The sequence below is a fragment of the Stenella coeruleoalba genome (genome assembly GCF_951394435.1).
Source record: "Stenella coeruleoalba genome assembly, chromosome: 9".
In the NCBI taxonomy this organism is placed as follows: domain Eukaryota; kingdom Metazoa; phylum Chordata; class Mammalia; order Artiodactyla; family Delphinidae; genus Stenella; species Stenella coeruleoalba.
The window spans coordinates 31068530-31095130 of record NC_137155.1 but is presented as its reverse complement, the minus strand read 5'-3'; the positions used below and the strand labels follow the sequence as shown (position 1 = coordinate 31095130).

The 26601-nt window shown below is 42.0% G+C and overlaps 1 long non-coding RNA gene across 1 annotated transcript in view; it reads right to left on the bottom strand.

Moving 5' to 3' along the window:
- Positions 1-8256: 8256 nt before the first annotated feature.
- The window catches only part of LOC307191314, a 276807-nt gene continuing 258462 nt past the window's right edge, over positions 8257-26601 (bottom strand). The window contains exons 7-8 of the long non-coding RNA XR_013829688.1: positions 11347-11515; positions 8257-8385 (exon numbers count right to left, since the gene is read on the bottom strand). This is a non-coding gene — a long non-coding RNA (uncharacterized lncRNA). The remainder of the gene's footprint in view (positions 8386-11346; positions 11516-26601) is intronic.

Genomic DNA, 26601 nt, shown 5'->3' with positions numbered 1-26601 from the left:
TCTTAGCAGATGCAGAGTCTCAAAGGTCACAGGAAAATACATTATCCCAAGGGTGATGGGAGACTATAAATGGACTCCAGATGGTGGCATGTTCAGATCAGCAGGGAAGGAAGATGATTTTAGCATCAGTATGTAGAGTGCTTTAAAATAGGGAGACGTTGAAAGCTGGGCAGCCAGCAAAGCAGGTTACAGAATCCCAGGCATGAAGTATTAACATGGTAATCTATAAAATCGGGTTAATGGAAACTTCTGTGTTTTCCTTATAATACTTGCATCCATGCATTCTGTGAAGAGTTTCTGTGCTAATTAAATGAGGTGACGCTTGTAAAGCTGTTTGCAAACCTTAGAGCGCTGCACCTAGAGCACTGCCGTCCCGTAGGGGTGAAAGGGAAGGGAGATGAAATGATGCCTTGGAGAAAGCAGAGCCTGCACCAGGACGGCAGAAGGGAGTGGGAAAGCAAACAGGGTATCAAAGGTCATATCCAACCAGAAGACAGAGACCTTTGACAGTATGTTTCTTCCTGTTTGTGAATTTGAAACATCTGTAGCATTGACGCAAGCTAAGTACAGAGTAAGCAGTGAGAAAAGCTGCCTTAGAGCATTCTGGCAACATTGTATGAGTTCAAATTGGTACTCAAAGATCTTGGCGAGAAGATATAGATGTGGGGCTAGAGAACACTCAGAGCAGGAATGTCTCCTAAGTTCTTAAATATAAAGAAGCTCTTTAGCTTAAAGAAGATGACAGCACTCAAGGGACAACAAGGTCATTGTTTTCATATACCTTGAATACACAGAAGAGAAATTGGACTCATTCTATACAGAGTTAAGACTGAAGATGGAAACCACTGAGTAAAATTTCTTCTCAACATAATAAAGGCTTTTCTATCCACTTAAAGTCCATTTTGAACCTACTATAGTCCTTACCCTTGCAAAATAGGGGGCTTACACCAGGCTTCATGGAATTTCGTGTTATCAGAGGCATGATTGGATTCAGTGACCTGTAAGCTTCCATCCAACCCAAACATTCACTTTTTTTACTGGCCCTAGTGAATACTGAAGTGGTTACGTAAGGCAGCAATTCCCAAAGTGTGGTCTGGGGACCTCTGGGGGTCCTCAACACCCTCGCAGGGGTTCCATACGGTAGAAATTATTTTCTTAATAATGCTAAAATATTATTTGTCTTTTTTGTTCTCATTTTCTCATGAGGATACACTGGTGTTTTCCAGAGGCTACGGACATGTGATATTGCAACAAACGGAATGCAGGAACAGATAAGGCACTCCAGCAGCTCCTTCGAAGCCAAACATCAAGGAAATTAACAAAAATATAAACGATGCCATTCTTTTCACTAACTTTGTTTTGTTTTGGAGAAGTTATTTTTCATAAAACATATTTCTACTAACATATAATCAGTTTATTATTAAATGAATTAATAAATATTTTAAAATTTTTGCTCTTTTCAATTTTAATACAGTAAGTATCCATAAACATGACCCACAGAAAACAAAATCTCAATAATTTAAAAGTGTAAAGGGGTCCCAAGACCAAGGAACTTGAGGACGGTTATTATAGGGCATGGTTAGACAAATATTTATCTCTGATAGTAAGAAAGGACGGAGATGTGAACAGGCTAAAAAAGCTTTCTGCCTTGCCCACTTCCCAGCTACCTTTGCTGAAGTAATACCACTTTCATCCTGACACGGAACTAGTGATTTCCACAAAGGTGGCTACTAGAGGGACCTGGGTGGTAGAATGGGGAGACCCGTGCTTTGCAACCAGATGGGCCTGAGTTTAAACCCAGATTTTTCCACCTTCTAGTTACATGGCCTTAAATTACTTGACTTCTCTGAGCCTCCATGATATGTTCTGTGTAATACTAATACTACCAGGTTGCTGAGAAGATTAGACAGGGTCTACATGCAGACTCTAACCCAATGAGGTACCTCTTAAATCACAGCTATGTGGCTGGAGCTGCTGTTGATCAATCCCAGGTGAGGTCCAAGGAAGCCGCGTGACCTGGTGAACAAACAATGGTCTAGATACGATCTTCACCAACTTTTCCCACGTAATCCCCTCTCTAGGCAAACCCCAGATCTTTACACAGGTTATTCCCGAAGCACCTTCTTTACTGCCAACACCCAAAATGTAACTTCCTCATCCTTTCTACTCTGAATACAGCTATGGGGGAATAAAACAAACACTGAAAGTGCAACCAGAAAACCTAGGTCACGTCCCACGTTTCTTGATTTATTAGCTCTGCGACCTTCACCAAGCACTTCACCTCTTTGAGCCTGTTTCGTCATCTGTAAAACAGGGGATAATAAAACCTAGTCTGTGGGATGGTAATAAAGGCTAAAGTAAATAATGCCTATGAAAACACCTAGCAAACAGTGAAATATATATGTGGTGTCGTCATTAATAAATCCTGTCTATTCTATGTTCAAAACTGGTCTAACCTAAAAAATTCCATAGTGAATACTTAATCAAAATTATCTCCCCACAAACACACACATACACACATGCAAGTACACGGTGATTGGATAGTAACATGAAATTTTGCACACATTTTTACAAGCACACAAACTTTGTGAATGTGTTCTAGGCAATCCCCCCAATTTGTTTTTCTAATCTAAAGCTTTGTATCAAGACCGGATAGAGAGAAACACTTGACGTATCAATCTTTATTTCTAAATAAACCTACTTAAAAGAGGTAATGTTGATAAGAGCAGCAATGAAGAACTTTCTTAGGAAATTAAAATGTGACACTCATCTGATTCTCTCCCTCCGACCTGGTCCCTTAGGAGGGAAAAGAGGGCTTGAGGAAGAAATGCTTCACAACTGCTATTAGCAGAGCTGCTCACTAAACCTTTTATCTGCAGGTGCTCTTTTAGGTCTATTGATTTAGAACTAGGAAAAGCTGTTAGTCATAAAGTTTCTGATTATGCCTGATGAAATGTCAAAACCTGCATTGTCAAGGCTGAGAGAATCTGACTCTGTTCTCCAGTGGATTCAGGATGAGCCAGTTTTGGTCGTGGTCCACTGGGTTATGTGCATATGTGTTCTCCCTGGCTCCTCTTTGGCTGTAAGCTTTCTGAGGACTAATGCCATTCCTTCCAAATACTGTGTGAATTCCCCATCACTTACAGAGTTGTTCTCTGCAATGATGGGCATTACACGGAACTGTAGTTTTATGATTTCAGATCAAAACTGATGTCGTTTCACTTTTCAAATATGTAGATTTGAAACATGTTCTCAGATACCATTCACAATAGTAACAACAGAATTTCATATTTATTTACAAGGGAGACTCAGAGGATCAACAGGCGTTAATATTTGTAAAGTCTTAATAGTTTTTCTCAAGTTGTACGGACAAGATGCTTTTTAGATCTCTATTTAGGGTGTAGACATTAGAAGAGAAGAAGAAATGTAGTCAAGAGTCCATGAAATCATAGGGAAGACTTGGAAGCATTGTGGAAAGGTGAACGGGCTATGTCTTTGGTCTCAGTTCCATCATTTGCAAAATGAGGAAAATCATAGGACCTGCCTCATTAGATTATTGTGGGGAATACATGAGATATTAAGTGTAAAGTACCTAGAACAATGCAGGCACAGTCAGGAGTACAGGTGTGTTAGAAAGTATCTTTATTACTCTCTTCAATCTGGGCTACATAGATTTTAGAAGGTCTGGGAACTTCCTGAAATCATATGAAGAATGCCTGTGTACTTCTCTGATGAAAGAGACATAGGCTTCATCATATTTTCCAAGTAGGTAATCTAATAACAAAAACTCCTAAGACCCATGACGCCTGGGCTGAGCCTAACTCCCTAAATGTGAGCGTGTACAGACCAGAAATGAAGACAGATGTAAGCTGCCCCATTTACATTTGCAGCATTCATTATGAATTCCACTACCATTTAAAGGGTTGCTCCTTCTTCCGTGGACCCCTATCTAGTACAAGTGGATCACCCTCCAGCACCCTACCACCACCACTACAAGGTATAAGCCTGAAAATGAACATAAGTTAACACTCCACGCTGGTGTTTGTCAGGTGGACCAGTATCTGCTGGCAAAGAAGTTTTTGGAGGGATTGAGGGCAGTCTGGGAAAGGGCAAAACAACTGGAAATCTGACAATCCTGTTGATGCTCAAATCCTACAGATACCCCCAAAGAAGAAGTGCCAATCATCACAAGATCAGATGTGACAGGGAAGATGCTAGAGGAGAAGACGGTAAAGAAGGCATTTACAGGAGGCTACTTTGCTTTCTGTTTCAATTTTGCATTTGTCTTTCTAAGGCAGCACAGATCCTCCATAAGAAGAAAAAGACAGATGGGATGACAGAATTTTGTGGCTGTTTTCTGGAGCATCTACTAGAGAATTTAAGACTCTTCAGAGTTACTGTTGGATATGTATTTAGAATAATTTTCTGCCATGACAACAGGTAATCCTCATAAAATTTCAGCCTCTAACAATAGGGCAGAAATGTTGCATTTCTAGTGTTTCTGCCTTTCAGTCTGCAATATTAATAACCTTGAATAGCTACTCAGTATTCGAAATAATTGAAGCTGCCTTGCTTGAAATCTACTTTACTGTTGTTGGTGACAAAAATGATTAATTCATTTCTTCTCTCTGGACAATTTGGACAACTTCCTGAAATGGGCCATATTGCTTGAAGATCACACCCTTTTGGTTCACATCACATATCTCTGGAATCCAACTAGAGGTGACGCTGATTTTGTTCTAAGAAGCATATGAACATTTGATGTTCTTTTTTCTTTCTGGCTTAATTATAGATCATGCCCAGGAATCAGACAACCAATATTTATAGAACATCAATCCTGCACTCAGTACCATGTGAGCTACAGATGTGGATGACAGCCTTCATTCCCTCAAGGAGGTCAGAAAATAGTTGGGAGAGTTAAAACAATCACATTTGAAAAAAGAGAAAACTATTCAATAGTCACTAAGCCCTACTGTGTTCTGAGATGGAAAGATGAATAATTGGGGGTTCTTGCCCTCTGTAGTAGGGGAGCCCTTATTAAGAACTTTTTTGGGGGGAAGAGCTTATAAGACTTGCAGAACTTCAAAGGAAGAGGAGATCAGTGAGAACTGGCAGAGTTAAGGAAGACATCATGGCTCAGGGACATGTTGAAGGATGAGAAGGATTTAGACAGTCAAGCAGCGGGAAGAAAGAAAATCATGGAAGTTGAAATGACCAGCTCTGCATGATGCCCAATGCCAGGGGGCTATACACAAGCTGCACACCCATACCCACTGGCCCTGGAAATGATCATGGCTTGTTCCCGGTAACAGGAAAAAGCAAAACGTCTTGAGTAATGGAAAATGAGAGCACGCTGGGCTGTTAGGGACAGGCTAGAATGTGGAGGGCCTCGAAAGTCAGGCGGAGTACATTGGAAGGTGTGTGGTAATCCATAGGGAGGACAGTATGTTTCTTAGCTGGGGACGGACATGGTGGAAGCATGCGTGGGGAAAATTAGCCAAGAAACAGGAGGCAGAGTTGCCTAGAATATCTGGAATTAAGATCAAGGAGGCAGACTTGGAGGTATCACAGGGACACCCAGTTGAGGCGATGACAACTGAGGCTACTCAGTAGTCTAAGCGGGAGTGGAGAGGAAAGGCAGAGTTGAACATATTGAAGCAAAACCCAACAAGATGATGATGTGGGGAATGGAAGATGAAAGGGGATTCAGGCAGGGGTGAGAGCTGCTTTTGATAACCTGCCCCAAACAGTTTGGGTGCTCAATGCCTTTGTCTAGGATAATAAAACAATGTGGAATCTTCAGTCCAATAAACTCACTTGCCATTACTAAAACAAAAGAAACACAGAAAATATTTTTAAATTTTAGGAAAAATTCTGGGAAACCAAACAAGGGATTTTGTGCTTCGCAGTTCAATGCTAACTCCGTTTGCATCAGGGCCAAACTAATACCCCAACAGGTTGCTAGGAGAAATTTTCTTGCAAAACATGTTTAAACTAAAGACAGGATTAAGGTCCTCATAATTTACAGAATGACCTACTTCAAAGGAAGTCCATTTAGAGGTAATGGGTGGATTTATAGGAGTTTGTAGATTTACCCAGAGCCTATTTGAAAACTTCCCTCCATATGATACTTCAATCAATTCACAGGGGAGGCTTTTCTAAATAATTAGATGGAAAATAATAGAGTACCACACACTTTTATTCTTTCCTTTTTACCAGTAAATGAGCAGAAGGTAAATAAGTTGGCTGAGATGCGTGGAGTGAGTCACCCACAGCTCTTTAAAACTGTGGTTCTGGCCTTTAGCCCTGAGCTGAAGACCATGTGGCAATGAAGGTGATTAAACGCTACAGTGGTGGACCCCTGAACGTTTCATATAAATCCTTTAAGCCAGCAATACTCCTTAGGATTAATGCACTAATAGAAAAAGATTCACAAAAGATGCAACAGAGAAATAGCTTCTGTGACAGAACCTTTCCTATTGGGGCAAAGATAAGTGATCCTGCTGGCAAAACAGCTGCAGAGCTTACACACATGGTCAGGTGAGGCCTTGTTAACGAGCTCATCTAGAGCCTTGTCCCAGAACCATCCTCGTTCCAGAACTGCGGGTCTTGCTGTAAATAGTTTTCAGAGGGTTAAGGGAGCCTGGAAGGCTGAAAGTTACTTAGTGTGGAGTGTCCTTAGCATTGTTCTGAGTAAGAACTGAGAAGACCTCAACCTCTGACTGCACTCCATCAGCCTGAGAGTAACGCAGGCTTAGGGTCAGTGGTCCTTAGCAGAAGCTTTACTGCACACACAGGGCAGCTTGCACTGTTCCTAAGAAGTCTGTTTCTCTCACAGTCTCTTGGACTCCTATTCAGAAGCAAACGCCCCTACCACACCCCCATGGACAAAGAAAACTTCACAGCAGTTGTTACAGCAGCCCCATAAGGAAATATGTGGCTCAGGCACAAGACAAGTTATTAAAATCATTCTACACTGATGCAAACACACCTACCCAACATGGAGATGTGATGCAAGAGCACAGGCTAATCAAATGCAATAAGCACTGAAAGGATTGGGTTTTTGTGTTTATGGAAAAAAAAAATGCAGAGTGGTTAATTTGAAGCAAAACCTTTTCCACAGGCAGGACTGTAGAGCACCCCTCCCTGCAAAGAGAGGCTCCAGGGTTCACCAGCTGATGGACCACTTACCACGGAAAGAATGCAATGCAGTGTGCCATACTGTTAAATTAGAAACCGTAGCAGCATCTTTAAATATGGACGTTTCATATGCACACACAGGTAGCCAGAAAGCAGGTTGCCCTAGTTCTGGTCCCCCCAGAATCACACCCTGAAATAAGAGCTCTAGAGCAAGTAGTTTGCTTGGGAGATGCTCCCAGGATCAGCAATGGAAGGATGGAGAACTTCAACAGGGATAGGAAGGAAGCCAAGAAAAGGTGCATTATCAAGAAAGATTAATACTTGATATTTTAATCTGGAGCTTAATACTGCTGCAGAACTCTGGAAGCCAATGTGGAGTTATAATAGTTACCCTGTTTGAGTGTGAGGGAGTTGGGGTAGTTATACTCCAGTTACCATGGGTCACTGGGCATCAATTCTCCAGGACTTCCATTCTACACTGAGCACTGACAGGGTAGGTTTCAGGAATCAGGAAAAAACCTCCACACACACTGATGTGATGCTGGCAGCTTAACATCTGGCTGGCGTGTGCTACAGCGATGAGACCCAAGGGGACATGGGCAGGACATGGACAGGATCTGCCATACACACCTTCCTCAGAAAATCCCCCGAACACTAGGCCAGGAGAGAGAGTTTTTAGGCAAACATGCTCTTTCTCCCGAAGTGCATTTTTCTCCCACTTACTTTAGGCAGATGCCCATTTCCTATTTTCTGGAGTTACGTGACTGAAAAGAGGCAAAGGTCCAAGGGAAGAAGCATGTATTAGTTTGCCAGGGCTGCCATAACAAAGTATCACAGACTGGGTAGTGTGCACAACAGCAGGGGTCCCCAACCGCCGGGCCACTACCAGTTCACGGCCTGTTAGGAACTGGGCCACACAGCAGGAGGTGAGCGATGAAGCTTCATCTGCCTCTCCCCACCGCTCGCATTACGCCCGAACCCTCCCGCCCCACCTCCGTGGAAAAAGTGTCTTCCACGAAACCCGTCCCTGGTGCCAAAAAGGTTGGGGACCACTGCACAACAGAAATTCATTTTCTCACAGTTCTGGAGGCGGGAAGTCCAAGATCAAGGTGTCAGCAAGTTAGGTTCCTCCTGAGGCCTCTCTCCTTGGCTCTTAGATAGCCATTTCCTTCCTGTGTCTTCAGATGGCCCTTTCTCTCTTCATGCCCATCCCTGCTGTCTCTTTGCGTCTCCAAACTCCCTGTTCTTATAAGAACAGTCAGAATGAATTAGGACCCGCCCATATGACCTTGTTTAACCTTAATTACCATTTTAAAGGCCCTATCTTTAAACACAATCACACTCTGAAGTACTGGAGGTTAGGGCCTCAACACATGAATTTTGAGGAGGGGGATGGAAATTCAGCCCATGACAGACAGTAATTAGCACATTCATCATTTAGATTTGTAAAATTTCTGTTAAGAAGGAAAGTAGTAGTTACCAGGTTCAAGCAAACAATTACAGTCGACAAGAAACGAATATGTGGAACCCTAACTGTTGTCTCAATTTGGAAGAGACCTTCCATGAGTTCCTCAGGATCTCAGCCCATGATGTGAGGACCCCCTGCAATGAGACCCCATATGCTGCTTAGTAAATCCTAGCTCCACTGTATTAAATGCTGAGTGCAATCTGTGAAAGCTACGACGAGAACTGACCTCTCCTGAGTGCCGTCTATGCATCAGGCGCTGTGCTAAGCAATCTACAGCTATTAAGTGATTCTTGTAGGTCTGGTAATTACTCACATTTAACAGAGGAGAAAACAGGTTTAAAGAGGCAAATTAACTATGTTTAGTACTTTATTAAAGCAACTGAACCTGTCTCTTAATTAATAAGAATACAAAGACAAGCCTCCCTGTACTGCAATTTTTAGAGCGACTGTAGTAAATATTTGAAAGGTAAACCTATTAAACACTGAGATTGGGCTTGGGCGAAGATGGGAAGAGTAGGGTAATTAGTGAGACTTTGGACTTGTCCCAAGAGGCTGACTATGTAATTGGGAGAAAGGAGAAATGTACCAGGTAAAAGGGAGATAGAACACAACCGAGTGCAGTACAAAGCCTCACGAGAACTCAGGCCAAGAAGACACTGATCCCAGCAGAGAGGACGCAGGAGAGCTCGAAGGTGCAGTTGGCACTCAAGCTGAATAAACTGCAGTGTGGGACACGGAAGTGGGCATGTTCACCTCATCTTTCTCCGTGCTTCAACAGCATGCGCTCATAAAGTTGAGCAGAGAATTCGAGCCCAGCAGCCAGGAGCACTTCCATATAGAAGGTCAGTATCTGAGAGCAAATCCTTTGCAACAGGGACACTGTGCGTGGAGTCAGTGCAGTGGAGGAAGGAGATGGCCGTGTGTGGGCTCCGCACGAGCTGCGGGTGTAGGCTGTTGGCATGGAGAGTGCCTTTATAAAATTAGGTGCCGGCATTCAAAAACTGGGAGATTTCTTACTGAACTCCAGCTTTCTTGGCCGCTCTGGACAAATCAAAAGACCTGGCACCCTGGCCCACACGCCTGCCTGAGGTGAGCGGAAGCTCCTCCTTGGCTAGACGATGTTCTCTCCATTTGTTCGAGCCCCTTCGCTCCCTGTTGTTTTGCAGCGGCTGACCTCACTTCTTTAAGTTAGTTGCCTGCCAGGACCCTGGAGCAGCTGGGATGTTGTCACTTGGCTGAGTCTCACAGTGAGTCAGAGGACTGAAAAACTCTGGGCTTTAATCTTGTCTCTACTATTTTACCACCTGTTACCTCAGTTTCCTCATCTGTTAAGTGGGCATAATAGTGTACTCAAATCCATAGCAACCACTTAATGTGTGTAATTTGCTTAGCATAGCATCTGACCCATAGAAAGCTTTAAACAGAGGTCAGCTCTTATTTGTTACTGTTGTTCTAGGGTTTTGTCAGTGTGGGCATTTGTCTTTGGATAATTACCTCCCTTAGAGAAAAATGCCAATGGAGCCAAGGTCTTCCATTTGGGCCATACGGAGGGCAGTTAGTTTTGCATTATTCCAAAAGCATTTCTGCAACCCCGGCTCAGCCTGGCCATCTTACACGCATGTCTTTGATCCAAAAAGGCACCAGGAAGATAGTCTAGAAAAGCACTCCACTGACAAAGGGGTTGGTGGCATCTCTTTTGTAGATGAGGTACAAACACTTCTCTTAACAACAACAACAAAAAAAACCCACCTCCAATCTCGATTGTACTAAGGATTTACGCTAAATCCAAACAAACAAAACTCTATTCTGTCTTAAGAGTTTAGGTTGTAGAAATAAAAATGTCCCTTCATGGTAACACTTTAGACAAGATTCAGGGTTGGAAAAGGGTATTAATACATTTACATACATGAATTATATACATATTCATAATTATTCCTCAGCTAATAATAACCTGAGTTAACAGTCCCTGAACAGACAGGGACTGATTGCAGAAGAGGAGGCATATGGTAAGGTGTGGGCTGCCGGATTAATCCAGGAGGCATTTTTAGTTTGTACTGAGTAAATCCTACACAGGATGATGGAGACTCGTCTCCCTTGAGAAACTGCATAACCACAAAGTGGCAAGACTCAGGGACGGTACCTCTTCTATTCCTTTCCCTGCTATAGTATAGAGGCTGGAAACAGGGGCCAGACTCCCCGGTTTCAAATGCCATGCCTGAGCAAGTTACAATTTGTCCAACCTCAGTTTCCCCATGTGAAAGAGGTATTCAATGAATTCCTCCTACCCAGAGTTGTTGTGAGGATAAAATACACAGAAAGTGCTTAGCACAGTGTCTGACATACAGTAAACACTCAATAAAATTAGGCATTTATATTACTGTTATTAATTAAAGGTCAGTCTCTCTTTTTTAAAAAAATTGAAGAATAATTGATTTACAATGTTGTGTTAGTTTCAGGTGTGCAGCAAAGTGACCCAGTTTTACATACACACATATATATATATTCTTTTTCAGATTCTTTTCCTTTATAGGTTATTACAAGATATTGAGTATAATTCCCTGTGCTCTATAGTAGGTCCTTGTTGGTTATCTATTTTATATATAGTAGTGTGTATATGTTCATCCCAAACTCCTAATTTATCCCTCCTCCCGCCCTTTCCCCTTTGGTAACCACAGGTTTGTTTTCTATGTCAAAGGTCAATCTCCTGACCCTTTAAACAAAATGCCCAGAATGCTCACCAGGAGTAGAAAGAATATTGTGTCTCTCTGGTCTCTCTTGAGTTCCCTGTCACCTTCATGCCTGGAAAGGAGAAGACACACTTGTTTTCCCTCCTCCAGAGAAATGCAGATTTGTGAAGGTGAAGAGGATATGCAGGTGGTTGGCCTGGAGGGTTCAGCTATAGAAGCACTGCAAAAAAGAAGACAGAGGTGTAGAGCTGAGAAAATAAGAGCAACGTCTGATCTGGGCAGAGAGTGGGACAAGACAGAGGACACTCAGCAGGTATAACTTAGTCTTTCCCTTTATCCCAACACAACACCAAAAATGTAAATGTAATTGTTACTGGGCACCCAAGGCTTCCTGTGGGTGACCTAAGATGAACATTTCTGGCATCGTTTTGAATAGAGGTACCATTTACTTTTAGGGAAGCGTGAAGTCGAATTCATATTTCTGAATCTCATCTAAGAGTGAAATTTCAAATCAGGTACAGTTAACCATACTGAGGGCAACTTCTCAGCAAAATTAACAAAATGCACTTCCTTTATGAACAAGTTTCAGTATTTCAATATTCTGGATTTATAACCAGACATGGGAATAACAGGTCCATGGGGTCTTTGACTATTAATTTTTCCCCCCTAGGTCTGCTTGCAGAACTCCTTCCCTGTCATAGTCAGGATGTACAGACCCTGGAGTGAAATCCTGATGGACCCCATCAGAAGAGCACACTTAGCTAATGATTCTTCTCACCTCTCTCTTGACTTGTAGATTCCTGAGAAATTCTGTGGGTGAATTTTATGACTGACACTAATTTATACAGGGTTTAAAAGGGTCCTTTTTTGCCTAACAGCCTCTCCTCAGGAGAGTAAAGCATTGGAGCTGTAGCAAGAAAGTATAGACTCAAGTCAAATGCAGGGAAGGGGTGCCTGGCGAAATCTAATTGGGAACAAACAGATCATTGTGGATAAACACACTGTTACAGGACTGAATTAAGATCTGCCACATCAGGGGGTACAGGCTGTCCTTCCAGTGCCAGAGGGAGTCTTCCCTCTTCTGGGAAACAGCCAGGGACTCAGTAATGAGAGAGAGGCTGAGATGCTTGCCAGACAAACAAGACAGGGGAGGGGGACAGGTGCCTTGAGAGATGATAATTAGCAACCAGAAGCCAGGGGACCAGGGTGGAGGTGAAAGGCAGTCCAGCTACTTGATTTTGTTTACCTTTTCCTGCTGACATCTGAAAAGCATCACACTGACGACCATCGTGCTTGAATCTACAGTGTTGATTGGCCTATTCGTGTAGAAATGATCATTTTGAAGACTTTATGCTTTTGTCTTACGTTCCCTTAATGTGAGCCGCAGGCATGGGTTTAGCTATTGCCCAGACAGCCTCCTATCTAGCGTGGAGGTCCCTGGAGGGAATGCCCCTAAGACTTAAGCCAAGTTGTCTGAGAAATGTGGAGAGGGAGCCCTTGACACTGTTCCACTGGGAGACACGGAATGTAAATTCCTGCCACTTGCTGCAAACTCCAAAAAGCTCTTGAGCATTTGCATTTGCTTATGAAACATGCTCTTGACTTGATCAAATGAAAAGTGATGTGAACCCTGCCCCCGGGTTATTTATCCCAGCAGCAAATGCTCAGCGTGTCTCAGATTCTATTATCACGGAAGCCCCTGTGGACCTCGGGTTCTTTTTCTCTGAATTTAAATGAGGCTGGTGCCTTTGCATCTGTCTTCATAGGTCATATTTTTGAATGACAGAATCATCTTAGAGGCTCTGCTCTGGGCCATGCATAAGGGATGGTGGGCCACACCAATTAAGGAGGCCCAGCTCCCATGCCAGGGGTCAGCCAACCAGAGCCCATGGGCCACATGCAGCCTGCCTCTTGTTGTTTAAATAAAGTTTTACTAGAAAACAGCCCTGCATTTTCTGATGGATCGTCTATGACTGCTTTCAAGCTACAGCAACCAAGTCCAGTAGTTGGAAGACTGGCCTGTATGGTCTACAATATTCTCTAGATGGTCCTCTATGGAAAAAGTTTGCTGACCCCTGCCCTGTGGCATGGCCCCTTCTGCAGACGTCACTGGAACGCCTGGCAAAGGGCAGGATGGAGGAGGAAGCATGACCTAAGTAGGTTCCTTTTCCCCTCCCTGTGCCCATGGACCCCCCACTTCTTCTATCACTCCTTACTCTTACCATAGGAATCCTTGACCTTCGGGTTCACAGAGGTGAGTGAATTACACTCTTCAATCCACAGCCCAGCAGTCTGGGTCCATACGAGGCCTTTGCTTGCTGACTTGACTTTATTTCATTTAACCCCTTTATCCCCAGCCCCCCCACAAACCCCCCTCACTCTTCCTTCCCATACGCATGTCACTCTGAAGTGTCTGATATGCAGGGACCCTTATAAAAGGTGTAATGTTGTTGGTTGTGTGTTTGTGTGGTTTTTTGTTTTGTTTTGTTTTTTTGCAGTACGTGGGCCTCTCACTGCTGTGGCCTCTCCCGTTGTGGAGCGCAGGCTCCGGACGCACAGGCTCAGCGGCCATGGCTCATGGGCCCAGCCGCTCCGCGGCATGTGGAATCTTCCTGGACCGGGACACAAACCTGTGTCCCCTGCATCGGCAGGTGGACTCTCAACCACTGGGCCACCAGGGAAGCCCTGTGTTTGTGTTTTTAATGTACATAAGTGATACTCTGTTACAAATCTCATTTCATTTTTTTTCACTAACCATTTTCATTCAACACCATGTCGTTGACATCTATGCTTTTCGTGTACATCTAGTTCACTGTTTCTGATTATACCCCAAAAAGTTTTAGGGGAAAAGACAGATTTTTTCTCAAGAAGTGGGAACTCTGGTGTATGAGTTCTTCGTAACATTTGTGACATAGTAGCTCCCCAGAGAAGAATTTTCTGAAAAGAACTTGCCATACATAAGACACAATAGAGTTTACATTAATCAAGAGGGCTGCTGAATTCTTTAGCATCCCTAGTGTCAAACTTACTTCTGAGGCCCTATTTCTGATAGGCATTCAGCATACTCTGTACTAACCGCACCCCCGCCCCCCGCCCAGTATATCCCTACAAGCTCATTTGTGGCCAGCCATTCCCAACCATATACTGTCTATATTGGGTGCTGAGTGAAAACCAAGGTTTTGAGTTTCTCAGAAGATAGAAACTCATGTAGGCCTACCTCTAAAGGGGCAAGAAAGAGCCAGAACAGTGTTAGTTCCCAACAGCTGCTGGATCACCTCCGCTACACCCCAACTGTGAGAAAAACCCAGCGGGACCGTAGTTCCCTCTTGCATTCCCTTATCATATGCTCGGTTAGGAGGGTATGTTTGGTTTGGAAGCCTTCCCAACCCTTAGGCTTCCCAACTTCTCAGGAGTTGGAGGGTGGGCTGAGCAGAGAATTCTGGTCATTTGCCAGATAAATGGTGTTCGAGCCATGATTTTGTGTTAAACTCAAGGGAAGAGTATTCAACTTTGACTAATCCTTATTTCCACAAAATACAGTAAACAGTTTCCTGGCCAAAGCTTTTAATCTCACATGTCATGAGAATTTATACTTTTCATGTTGCTTTTTATATCATTAGAAAAAAAAGAACTGTGTCTTTTGACATTTGATATGTATCTAATACGAGAATAGGCAATAAATGATAGACTAAGGATATGCGTGTACATTTATAGTAATATTTGAATTCTAATAATGTTAATGTTATCAGACTCCTAATAGAGATCCAGAAAGCTTTTGTAGGGTGTTTAATGTACCATTCAAATTACTACCATTTGCTTCCCACCCACCCCCAAATTTTAAGGCAATGCTAATTTATATTTAGGGCAGTATATATTGAGAAGGGGAAGTGGTGAATTGAAAGTGGGGCTGATTTGCGCACGATGTGACGGAATGATCTTTTTTACTGGCCCAGAGACTTGAGACTCTGTGGAGGATGCTGACAAGGACTGTAGCACAGGGCACAGCTTCAGCATGGGTACAGCTGCCTCCTAAATCGCCCCTATGGAGTCCAGATCAACGCCAATGGGAATTCTGCTAATTAATGAAGAGCTCCTGACAGACCATAATTCATCACTTTTGTACCTAATCAATACCACCTTCAACTCAATTTCCTAAACTTACAATTGGAATGAAGGGCCTGTAGCTCAGCTCATGGCTGATTTTTTATACGAACAATGTCCCACCACCAGAAAGCCCACACACAAAATCAAGCTTGTCAGAATAAAGTAACTCAGGCTAACTCTCTGCCTACCTCTTTATGAATCTGACTTCTACCCACACACATCTCAGCACTGCAGACAGACAAGCAATCTTCCCAACGTGCAATTAACAAAGGTTAAGAGAACCTCGCTGAAATTGAATCTGGGAAGAGCTATACCTCTAGTTTATAGCTAAAGAGGTTGTACGTTCATTACATTGAAGTGCCCATCAGGATTAAAGCAAGAAGTTCCATGACAGGAAAAGTCTAGAATGCATCAATGAGGAAGGCATGAAACATTACAAAATTCACTTAAAAATCTTTTTTAGGATCAACAGTCACAATAGTGAAGATTTTTCACACAGGAGACAACTATTTTATTCATCCTAATTAGGTATCTTTAAGAAACAAAAACAAAAACAAAAAACTTTGAACAAGAGACAGCTTCGATGCCACTGCAGAATCCAAGCACTTGGTAATCACAGCGGCAGTCAGCTACGGACCCTATCTGCCCAGCAGTTGCTCTGCTGAGAAACCTCTCTCCTCTTTCCTGCCTCTGTCCCCAGCACGCATTCCAGAGTCTAGTCTCCTTGAGAGTGCCTTAATGATACATGTTCCGCTATTTGTCATCCTCCCACCCACATTCAAAAGTTGCAAAATGTCAACTGTCATTTTGTTTTTAGAAAACCAAGAAAATTGTAACTTCTCATGTCAGCTTCTCATGTCAGTTACTGAACAGCAACTCTTTTTAGAACTTAGATGATGGGCACAAGGGACAGAATCTGCTGGGTTTTCTTAAGCTGAAAGAGACATAGACTCTATAACTAACTCAAAATAACAATTTTTATTTTAAAAAATGAAACCCTAACTTATGAGTCAGAACTCTCATAAATGCATAAGCTCAATATTTTTTTCACATTTGCTATTTATTTATTTTTGGCTGCGTTGGGTCTTCGTTGCTGCGCCTGGGCTTTCTCTAGTTGCAGCAAACGCGGGCTACTCTTCGTTGCAGTACGCGGGCTTATTTTGGTGGCTTCCCTTGTTGCAGAGCACAGGCTCTAGGCACGCAGGCTTCAGTAGTTGTGGCACACGGGCTTAGTAGTTGTGGCTCGCGGGCTCTGGAGCACAGGCTCAGTAGTTCTAGTGCACAGGCTTAGTTGCTCCGAGGCATGTGGGATCTTCCTGGGCCAGGGCTTGAACCCGTGTCGCCTGCATTGGCAGGTGGATTCTTAACAACTACACCATCAGGGAAGCCCCACATTTGCTATTTATTTATTTGCTTGTTTATTTATTTTGATGTGGACAAATTTTAAAGTCTTTATTAAATTTGTTACAATGTTGCTTCTGTTTTATGTTTCTGTTTTTTGGCCGTGAGGCATGTGGGATCTTAGCTTCCTGACCAGGGATCGAACACGAACCCCATGCATTAGAAGGCGAAGTCTTAACCACTGGACCGTCAGGGAAGTCCATCACATTTGCTTTTTAAAATGTACTTACTGATTTCATTTATACCTACACTTTAACAAAGCAAATAAGAAGCCACGCTACTTCCCGTACGCTTTCAGATTTTGAGTTGCAGAGTCTCTTAAAATTTTCAAGACTGTGTTATGTTTCAAAAGGACTGGCCTAGATTGGGAGGCAACATGAAAGACAAAACATTTCTGTCTTTGTGCCTCCTGACACTGTTTAGGATATAAGCTATTAAGCTGGTCTATCATCCTCCTTTTCCTCCCCATTCTGGCTTGTTTCCACCCAGAACCCTTTGGGGTTTTTTTATCATTACCAAGCCCTGTGCAGAAAAACAAAATATATGTCTGAAATTCACGAGCAATGAATGGTTAATATAATGCTTGGAGTGGGGTGGGGGAGGAAAGGTTTCTTTAGCATTGACTGCCATGAAGAAAATACTTCTCTGATTCCGATTTAATCTCAACTCTTAAGGGCTACTAGCCAGTAAGTTCTATCAGGCTCCCAGCTGTCCTATTTGAGGTAGGGCCCAAAGGTCAGAAGAACCCATATTGAGTTTATGACAATATTTCCTCTCAATATTCCTTACTCAGATTATTTACCAGCGGATATGGTAATGGAAAGGCTGTGGTTAGAAACTAGCTCTACCTGAGAATAATATAATGGATTCTACTTTCCTTAGAAATCAACATATTGAATGCTATTAATATCTGAATAGAAAATTACCTTCAAAGTTGCTAGAATATAAGTGTCTAGAGGGCAGAGATTCTTCTGTTTGCTCAGTAACATATCCCAAGAGACCAGAATAGTGCTTGCACGTTTTAAGTGCTTAATAAATATTTGTTGATCAAATGAATGAAGTCAGAAGGTAAGGTTCAGCTATCTGTGTATTTAGGAGTCTGCGTTTGGGAAGTGGGGATAAGGAAGCAGCTGGAATTAACTGTGAAAAGAGATACCATTGGCTCCTACTAGAGATCACTCTTTTGAGAGGGTTTGCTTTTCAAAAGGGTTAGATTTTCCTTTGAAGTGTAAGTGACTCATAGAAATGCTGGCTGGCAGAAGAGTGGTTACAGAAGCAAAAACAGGAACATCTTAATCTGCATGTCTGAACTTTTCTAATTCTAAAATTCACCTAACAATTGTCTTTTCCTGTGCAAAAACTTTATTTGCAGAAAATAAAGTTAGTGAACACTGTATTTCCAACTTTGAGTTTTTCTTCAAGGACTTTTTTTTTTTTAATTTATTTATGGCTGTGTTGGGTCTTCATTTCTGTGCGAGGGCTTTCTCTAGTTGCGGCAAATGGGGGCCACTCTTCAACGCGGTGCGCGGGCCTCTCACTATCGCGGCCTCTCTTGTTGCGGAGCACAGGCTCCAGACGCGCAGGCTCAGTAGTTGTGGCTCACGGGCCTAGTTGCTCCGCGGCATGTGGGATCTTCCCAGACCAGGGTTTGAACCCGTGTCCCCTGCATTGGCAGGCAGATTCTCAACCACTGCGCCACCAGGGAAGCCCAAGAACTTCTTCTTAAAAACTGTCATTAGCAGCGACAACTTGTATACATGAAAAACTAGCATGGGAAGGCTTGTTTTTTTTGTTTTTCCATGGTGCTTAGCCTAGGTCAGTGTGACACCCAGGTCCCACCACCTAAGCATATCTAAGAACCACTACAGAGCCACCTCTGCATGGTCATGACAAACAGCAGTCCAGAGATGAGGGTCCTGGGACACACCCCCACTTAGCCACTAGCAAACTGTGATCTTTGAAAAGTCAAGTTGTATCTCAATTTCACCACCTGTAAAATGAGCTTAAATCCATCATCCATCTATTTGAATTGAAATAGTCATGATATGAAAATATTTTTTAAATTATAAGTTAAACAAGAAATACAAGCAAGAAATGCATGGTATGGTTGGACCTATATATTGGCACAATACTTTACTCTCATTCCTGCCCTAAAAACAACTGAGGGAAAAGAACATTCTGATCACGTCTGCTGGAAAATTCACGTATATGATCACCTGCCTTTCACACCTCTGATGGAACCCAAAGAGCTGTGGTGTTTGAGAAGGCAGCTTTGGTTCAGTACCGGTCTGTCAATTAATAACTACTCCCTGAGTTAGTTAATCTCTCTCAGGTCCAATTTCTCCACCTGTTACATGGGAATAAAGAACAGAGCTGCTATAAAGTGAGAACAATGTACAAGTGAATTGTAACAGGAATAATAACAACGTATATTTGCATATTAGTTTTCTGCAGCTCTGAGATTCAAACTCAGGTCTTCTCATTTCAGATATAGCCCCCTTTTCTTTATTCCAGAGTTACACTTGTTCTTAAGTAAACTTGATGCTTATCCCATGTATATGGAGAAAATATCTGTGATATTTTGGCATATTAAGTACCATGTGCCTTATTAAAATATCATCCTGAAGACCTCACCCTTGAAACAAGTTGTAATTGAAGAGACAATTTACAGAATTCTTTGTGCACTTGGATCATTAAGTCTCCTTCTCAGGGCAAATTTTGCTTATAGTAACCAGTGTCTGGGCCAATATTATTGGCCAGGTCTCTATAAATAAAACACGAAAATGTAGTTCCTAATTAAAGGTACTGGTCTCCACGATGAAAAGGACCAGACCACCTCCTTGACGAGACGTGGAAAAAAACAGTCTCATCACAGCACTTCTGTTAACTACCCTTCCTTCTCTGCCTCTCTTTTTGGGCTGCCCTAATTCCCTGCAGAAAGTGTCTCCATATTGCCAGCTTCCTGGTTCTTACCTTCTCCTTAGAACGCATCTATATACACAAAGATACTAATTGAAGAAGAAGAAGAGAAAGAGGAGGAAGGAGGAGGAGAAGAAGTTTTTTTTGGTAAGAAGTTAAATAGTGTTGACACTTGAACAGTGCAGTGACTGGGGGTGAAAAGCGGCACCCACCCCCTGCGCAGGGGAAATCTGAGATAACATCACAGCTGGACGTCTGTGGTTCTGCATCCTCGGATTCAACCAACTACTCATCACTACATGATGAGTACCTATTTATTGAAAACAAGTTCCTCGTATAAGTGGCAGGGGAGGGAAGACTGGGTCGCATATTTTAATCCCATACACTGATGCTAAACTACTCCTTCAAACAAATTTCCATGTCTTCACTTTGGGGTAAAGCTACAAAGTCTACCTATTACTTTTTTTTATTGTGGTAAAATACACCTGCCATGAAATTTACAATTACGGCCACTTTTTTAGATATATAGTAGCATTAAGTACATTCACATTGTTGTGCAACTATCACCACCATGCATCTGCAGAACTTCTTCATCTTCTCAAATGGAAACTCTGTACCTAGTAAACAGTAACTCCCCATTCCCCAATCTTCCCAGTCTCTGGTAACCTATAATCTACTTTCTGACTCTATGAATTGGACTACTCTAGATTTCTCATATAAGTGGAATAATACAATATTTGCATTCTTATGTCTGTCTTATTTCACTTAGCATAATGTCTTCAAGGTTCATCTCTGTTATAACATGTATTAGAATTTCATTTCTTTTTAAGGCTGAATAATATTCCAGTTTATGTATATACCACATTTTGTTTATCCATTCATCCATCCATGGATGTTCAGGTTTTCTCTACATTTTAGCTATGTTGAATAATGCTGCTATGAACATAGGTATACAAATATCTGTTCCAGTCTTTGCTTTCAATTCTTCTGGGTATATACCCAGTAATGGAATTGCCAGATTATATGGTTATTCTATGTCAACTTTTTTTAGGATCTGCCATACTGTTTTCCACAGTGGCTGCAGCATTTTACATTTCTACCAGCAGTGCACAAAGTTTCCAATTTCTCTACATCCTCACCAACAGTTGATATTCTCTGTTTTTTCCAGTAATAGCCATCCCAATGTGTATGACATGATATCTCCCAATGGGTGTGATGTGGTATCTCATTGTGGCTTAATTTACATTTCCCTAGGAATGAGTGATATTGACAATACTATTAGTAGTATAGTATTGACAATACTATTCCTTTCTGAATCAACTAAAACTCATTGGCTGGATAGTCGAGGCCGCTTAGCACTGCCTCACATCTTATGTGAGCTGGTACCCTCCCCACTGAGCTTCCCAGTCTCCAATATCCTGCTGGTGTCCCTCTCCTTGCCACCCTTTGGCTCAACCAAGCAGAAGTCAGAGGGTCGGGGGACTTCTGATGTAGTACCATTTGGCGTCCCAGGGTGCAGAGCAGGATGGGGTAACAAGGAGATGATATGTGGAAGGACAAATGGAACTATCTACCATTCTGATATTTTAATGACTACTTTATATCCATCGCAAAATCTAGGATGATGATGGGTTCATGGTAGATAATAAATGTTTATAAACTTGAAAAAATTTTTCGCCTGATGTCTTAAGGCAGAAGTCGAGATTAAGTTTGTGAACTACCTACTTTACTTACAGCTTCAAATAGTTAATATGGATAACCCATCCCTGCCATTGTAAACAACTGTTTTGCCTTTCCAGCTGTCACAAGGGTCACACCATCAACTTCTCCTCTCACCATCTGTGCAAAGGGCCAATAAATGGAGAATTGTTGAAGCTGGATGTTGGGGGCATAGTCTCTCTACTTTTGTATATGTTTGTAATTTTCCCTAATAAAAAGTTTATTAAAATAAAGATACCAACAGCTTCCACCAGTCATACGGCCCTCCTCTCACCACAGGGACCTTGGAAATACAGTTTTTCTCCTGACTGCATTATCACTCCCCCAAAAATTTAGGTTCTGGTATTAAGAACAAACGGGAGGCTGAGAGGAACCAAGATGGCGGAGTAGAAGGACGTGCTCTCACTCCCTCTTGCGAGAACACCAGAATCACAACTAGCTGCTGGACAATCATCGATAGGAAGACACTGGAACTCACCAAAAAAGATACCCCACATCCAAAGACAAAGGAGAAGCCACAATGAGACGGTAGGAGGGGCGCAATCACAGTAAAATCAAATCCTGTAACTGCTGGGTGGGTGACTCACAGACTGGAGAACACTTATACCACAGAAGTCCACCCACTGGAGTGAAGGTTCTGAGCCCCACGTCAGGCTTCACAACCTGGGGGTCTGGCAACGGGGGGAGGAATTCCTAGAGAATCAGACTTTGAAGCCTAGTGGGAATTGATTGCAGGACTTTGATAGGACTGGGGAAAATAGAGACTCCACTCTTGGAGGGCACACACAAAGTAGTGTGCGCATCGGGACCCAGGGGAAGGAGCAGCGACCCCATAGGAGACTGAACCAGACCTACCTGCTAGTGTTGGAGGGTCTCCTGCAGAGGCAGGTTGTGGGGGGGGCGGGCGGGCTGTGGCTCACTGTGGGGGCAAGGACACTGGCAGCAAAAGTTCTGGGAAGTACTCCTTGGCATGAGCTCTCCCAGAGTCTGTCATTAGCCCCACCAAAGAGCCAGGGTAGGCTCCAGTGTTGGGTCGCCTCAGGCTAAACAACCAACAGGGAGGGAACCCAGCCCCACCCATCAACAGTCAAGTGGATTAAAGTTTTACTGAGCTCTACCCAACACCAGTCCCTCCCATCAAGCCTCTTAGATAGCCTCATCCACCAGAGGGCAGACAGCAGAAGCAAGAAGAACTACAATCCTGCAGCCTGTGGAACAAAAACTACATCCACAGAAAGAGAGACAAGATGAAAAGGCAGAGGGCTATGTACCAGATGAAGGAACAAGATAAAACCCCAGAAAAACAACTAAATGAAGTGGAGATAGGCAACCTTCCAGAAAAAGAATTCAGAATAATGATAGTGAAGATGATCCAGGACCTCAGAAAAAAAATGGAGGCAAAGATCAAGAAGATGCAAGAAATGTTTAACAAAGACCTAGAAGAATTAAAGAACAAACAAACAGAAGTGAACAATATGATAACTGAAATGAAAACTACACTAGAAGGAATCAATAGCAGAATAATTGAGGCAGAAGAACGGGTAAGTGACCTGGAAGACTGAATGGTGGAATTCACTGCTGTGGAAAAGAATAAAGGAAAAAGAATGAAAAGAAATGAAGACAGCCTAAGAGACCTCTGGGACAACATTAAATACAACAACATTTGCATTATAGGGGTCCCAGAAGGAGAAGAGAGAGAGAAAGGACCAGAGAAAATATTTGAAGAAATTATAGTTGAAAACTTCCCTAACTTGGGAAAGGAAATAGTCACCCAAGTTCAGGAAGCACAGAGAGTCCCATACAGGATAAACCCAAGGAGAAACATGCCAAGACACATAGTAATCAAACTGGCAAAAATTAAAGACAAAGAAAAATTATTGAAACAGCAAGGGAAAAATGAAAAATAACATACAAGGGAACTCCCATAAGGTTAACAGCTGCTTTCTCAGCAGAAACTCTACAAGCCAGAAGGGAGGGGCATGATATACTTAAAGTGATGAAAGGGAAGAACCTACAACCAAGATTACTCTACCCGGCAAGGATCTCATTCAGATTTGATGGAGAAATCAAAAGCTTTACAGGCAAGCAAAAGCTAAGAGAATTCAGCACCACCAAAACAGCTCTACAACCAATGCTAAAGGAACTTCTCTATGTGGGAAACACAAGAGAAGAAAATCACCTACAAAAACAAACCCAAAACAATTAAGAAAATGGTCATAGGAACATACATATCGATAATTACCTTAAATGTGAATGGATTAAATGCTCCAACCAAAAGACACAGGCTTGTTGAATAGATACAAAAACAAGACCCATATATATGCTGTCTACAAGAGACCCACTTCAGACCTAGGGACACACACAAACTGAAAGTGAGGGGATGGAAAAAGATATTCCATGCAAATGGAAATCAAAAGAAAGCTGAAGTAGCTATACTCATATCAGATAAAACAGACTTTAAAATAAAGAATGCTACAAGAGACAAGGAAGGACACTACATAATGATCAAGGGATCAATCCAAGAAGAAGATATAACAATTATAAATATATATGAACCCAACATAGGAGCACCTCAATACATAAGGCAACTGCTAACAGCTATAAAAGAGGAAATCGACAGTAATACAATAATAGTAGGGGCCTTTAACACCTCACACCAATGGACAGATCATCCAAAATGAAAATAAATAAGGAAACAGAAGTTTTAAATGACACAACAGACCAGATAGACAATTGATATGTATAGGACATTCCATCCAAAAACAGCAGATTACACTTTCTTCAAGGTAACTGATTTCAAGGTAACTGAAGTTTTAAATGACACAACAGACCAGATAGACAATTGATATGTATAGGACATTCCATCCAAAAACAGCAGATTATACTTTCTTCTCAAGGTAACTGACTATACTGCTGCACTGAATGAATAAACATTTTCAGAACTCTAATGGAAAACTGATCAATTCATAACAGTGCTAACAAAAGATCAAGATGAAAAAAAAATTAATTATATGGGACTGAGTGAACTGATGAGGATGATTATAATTTTTGTGACTTTCTGTTTGAATAAAAAAAAAAAAGAAATCGGGGACAGTGGCTACATTTGAGGGAGTTGTGCCTGGAAAAGAAACATGAGAGGAACTTCTGTGTTCCTGGCAATGTTTTGTTTCTTGATCTAGATGTGAAATACACTGTTCATTTTATGAAAAAAGACAAAAAAAGAAAAAATAAAGATACCAAGCTCCACGACTGACCATGTGAAGGAAGGAACCACCCACGGTCTTGTATACCCATCTGTTTTTTGCATTGGGTAATTAACTTGGAATTTATGGGTAAATATTATTAGATTTGTTTTTTGAAGTTATATAATTCTGCAGAGACTAATGCTGAAGGCATTTTTAATGTTTATGATATATAAACATAAATTATAGGTCATTTTATATGGTCATTTCAAGTTGTGCCTCTTGTTTGATGAGTATACCAAATAACATTTAGATAGCATTTAAATACCTCCTATAATTACACCAAAAGATCTTTCCCAGAGTTACTGAAACTGGTTGCTAATTTTGCTTCCAGATACATAAAGTACTAGCAAAGTAGCCAAAAAAGAGGCATGGACTCAACATGATGCCAAAAATAATAATAGAACTTTAAATGTTAAACAGTTTTTTAAAAAGCTCTTTGCTGGAATGAAACACATTTACTCAAGTTGTTTTTCCCTCCAGCCTCCTGCTTCTTGTTATAGATGTGCCTTTCCGGCCAACTTCCTGATCCGGTTGTGGGCCTCGTCCTACTGAGTCAGCCGGCCGCAGCTGTCTGGATGGATGTGTGGAGCTGGTAGAAGGTGAGATGGAGAGTGAGATGGGGACTGAGCACTTTAAGACATTTTAAATAGCAAAAAAAAAAAAAAAAATTGAGGAGTACTGAATGGTCATCATGAGGGCAAGTTTATTGCTCTTCCTCTCTCCATAGGTACCATGAAATGTACTTGATGATTGAAGCCAAAATTGACCTGTTTGCTTTGTTTCTTTGGTGAAAAATGAAGATCAAAGATTGTCCTCTGGTTGGCATCACGTCCTCCACGCACAAGTTATTTTCTGTTACAAATGGCTTTGCAGGTCATGCAAGGGGTAAGCAAGAGTACATTTTTCCATCATTGCTTTGAAAAGTGTACCAGGACATTTCATTCCAAGCCATGCCTCTAAGTCTGGTTGTCCCTATTCATGAGCGCAAAGAAAAACCATCAAGGGAGCCAAGACACAGCAATGGGTATGGTGAACTCCCTGGTCCAACCAGTTCAGCCTGGATCCTTGAGATCCTCCCCCAGTGTGGACCACTTTGTGCAGAGGGCCACTCAGTGCTTTCCTTTAGGGAAATATCCTAAAGTCAAGGCCAGATTTCAATCATTTCCCCCAATTTTAGGAAGAGACATTTAAGGTTACAATTTCCAAGCAGTCAACACTAGTTCTTGCTTTTGATAATAAAAAATTAAATGAGACAATGTATAAAGCCTGTAGCACAGTGCCCTCCCTACACATTGCTAAAGTCAATAAATGTTAGCTCTTTTTGATGATTATCTTCACCAGGAATATGGCAAACTTTGTTCTCAATTACTTATTCATTCACTTAGCAAATAATTATTGAGCACGTACTGTGTCAAGCTCTGTTTTTGGTGAGTAGAGATGCGGCAGTGTACAAGCAAAGCAAGGTCCCTGCTCTCATCAAAGGAACATGCTTTGGGAAGGAAGACAGACAATAAATTGTTAAACTAAATAATTTCATTTGATAATTGCCATGAATTAAAAAAAACAAGACCATGGGGATAGAGAATGATTGAGGGGATTGGGATGGGAGAGAAGTTGGGTCCAGAGAGAGTGACCAAGAAAAGCTTCTCCAAGGATGAGACTTGGGAGATACTGTGGAGTCTGCCATGTGAAGATTCAGAGGTGGGGCATCCCAGGCAGAGAGAGCAGCAGGACAAAGGGCCTGAGGTGAACCCCATCTCAACACTGGGCTGTATTACCGTAGGTGGTGGATGCAAAGCTACTTTCCTCTGTGCTGTCATGTTCACAGTTTCCTTTTCTAAGGCATCTAAGCACTTGACCTGCAATCAGAATAAACTGCCACCAGAAGTGTGGTACTTTGGTACCACATTTATACAAT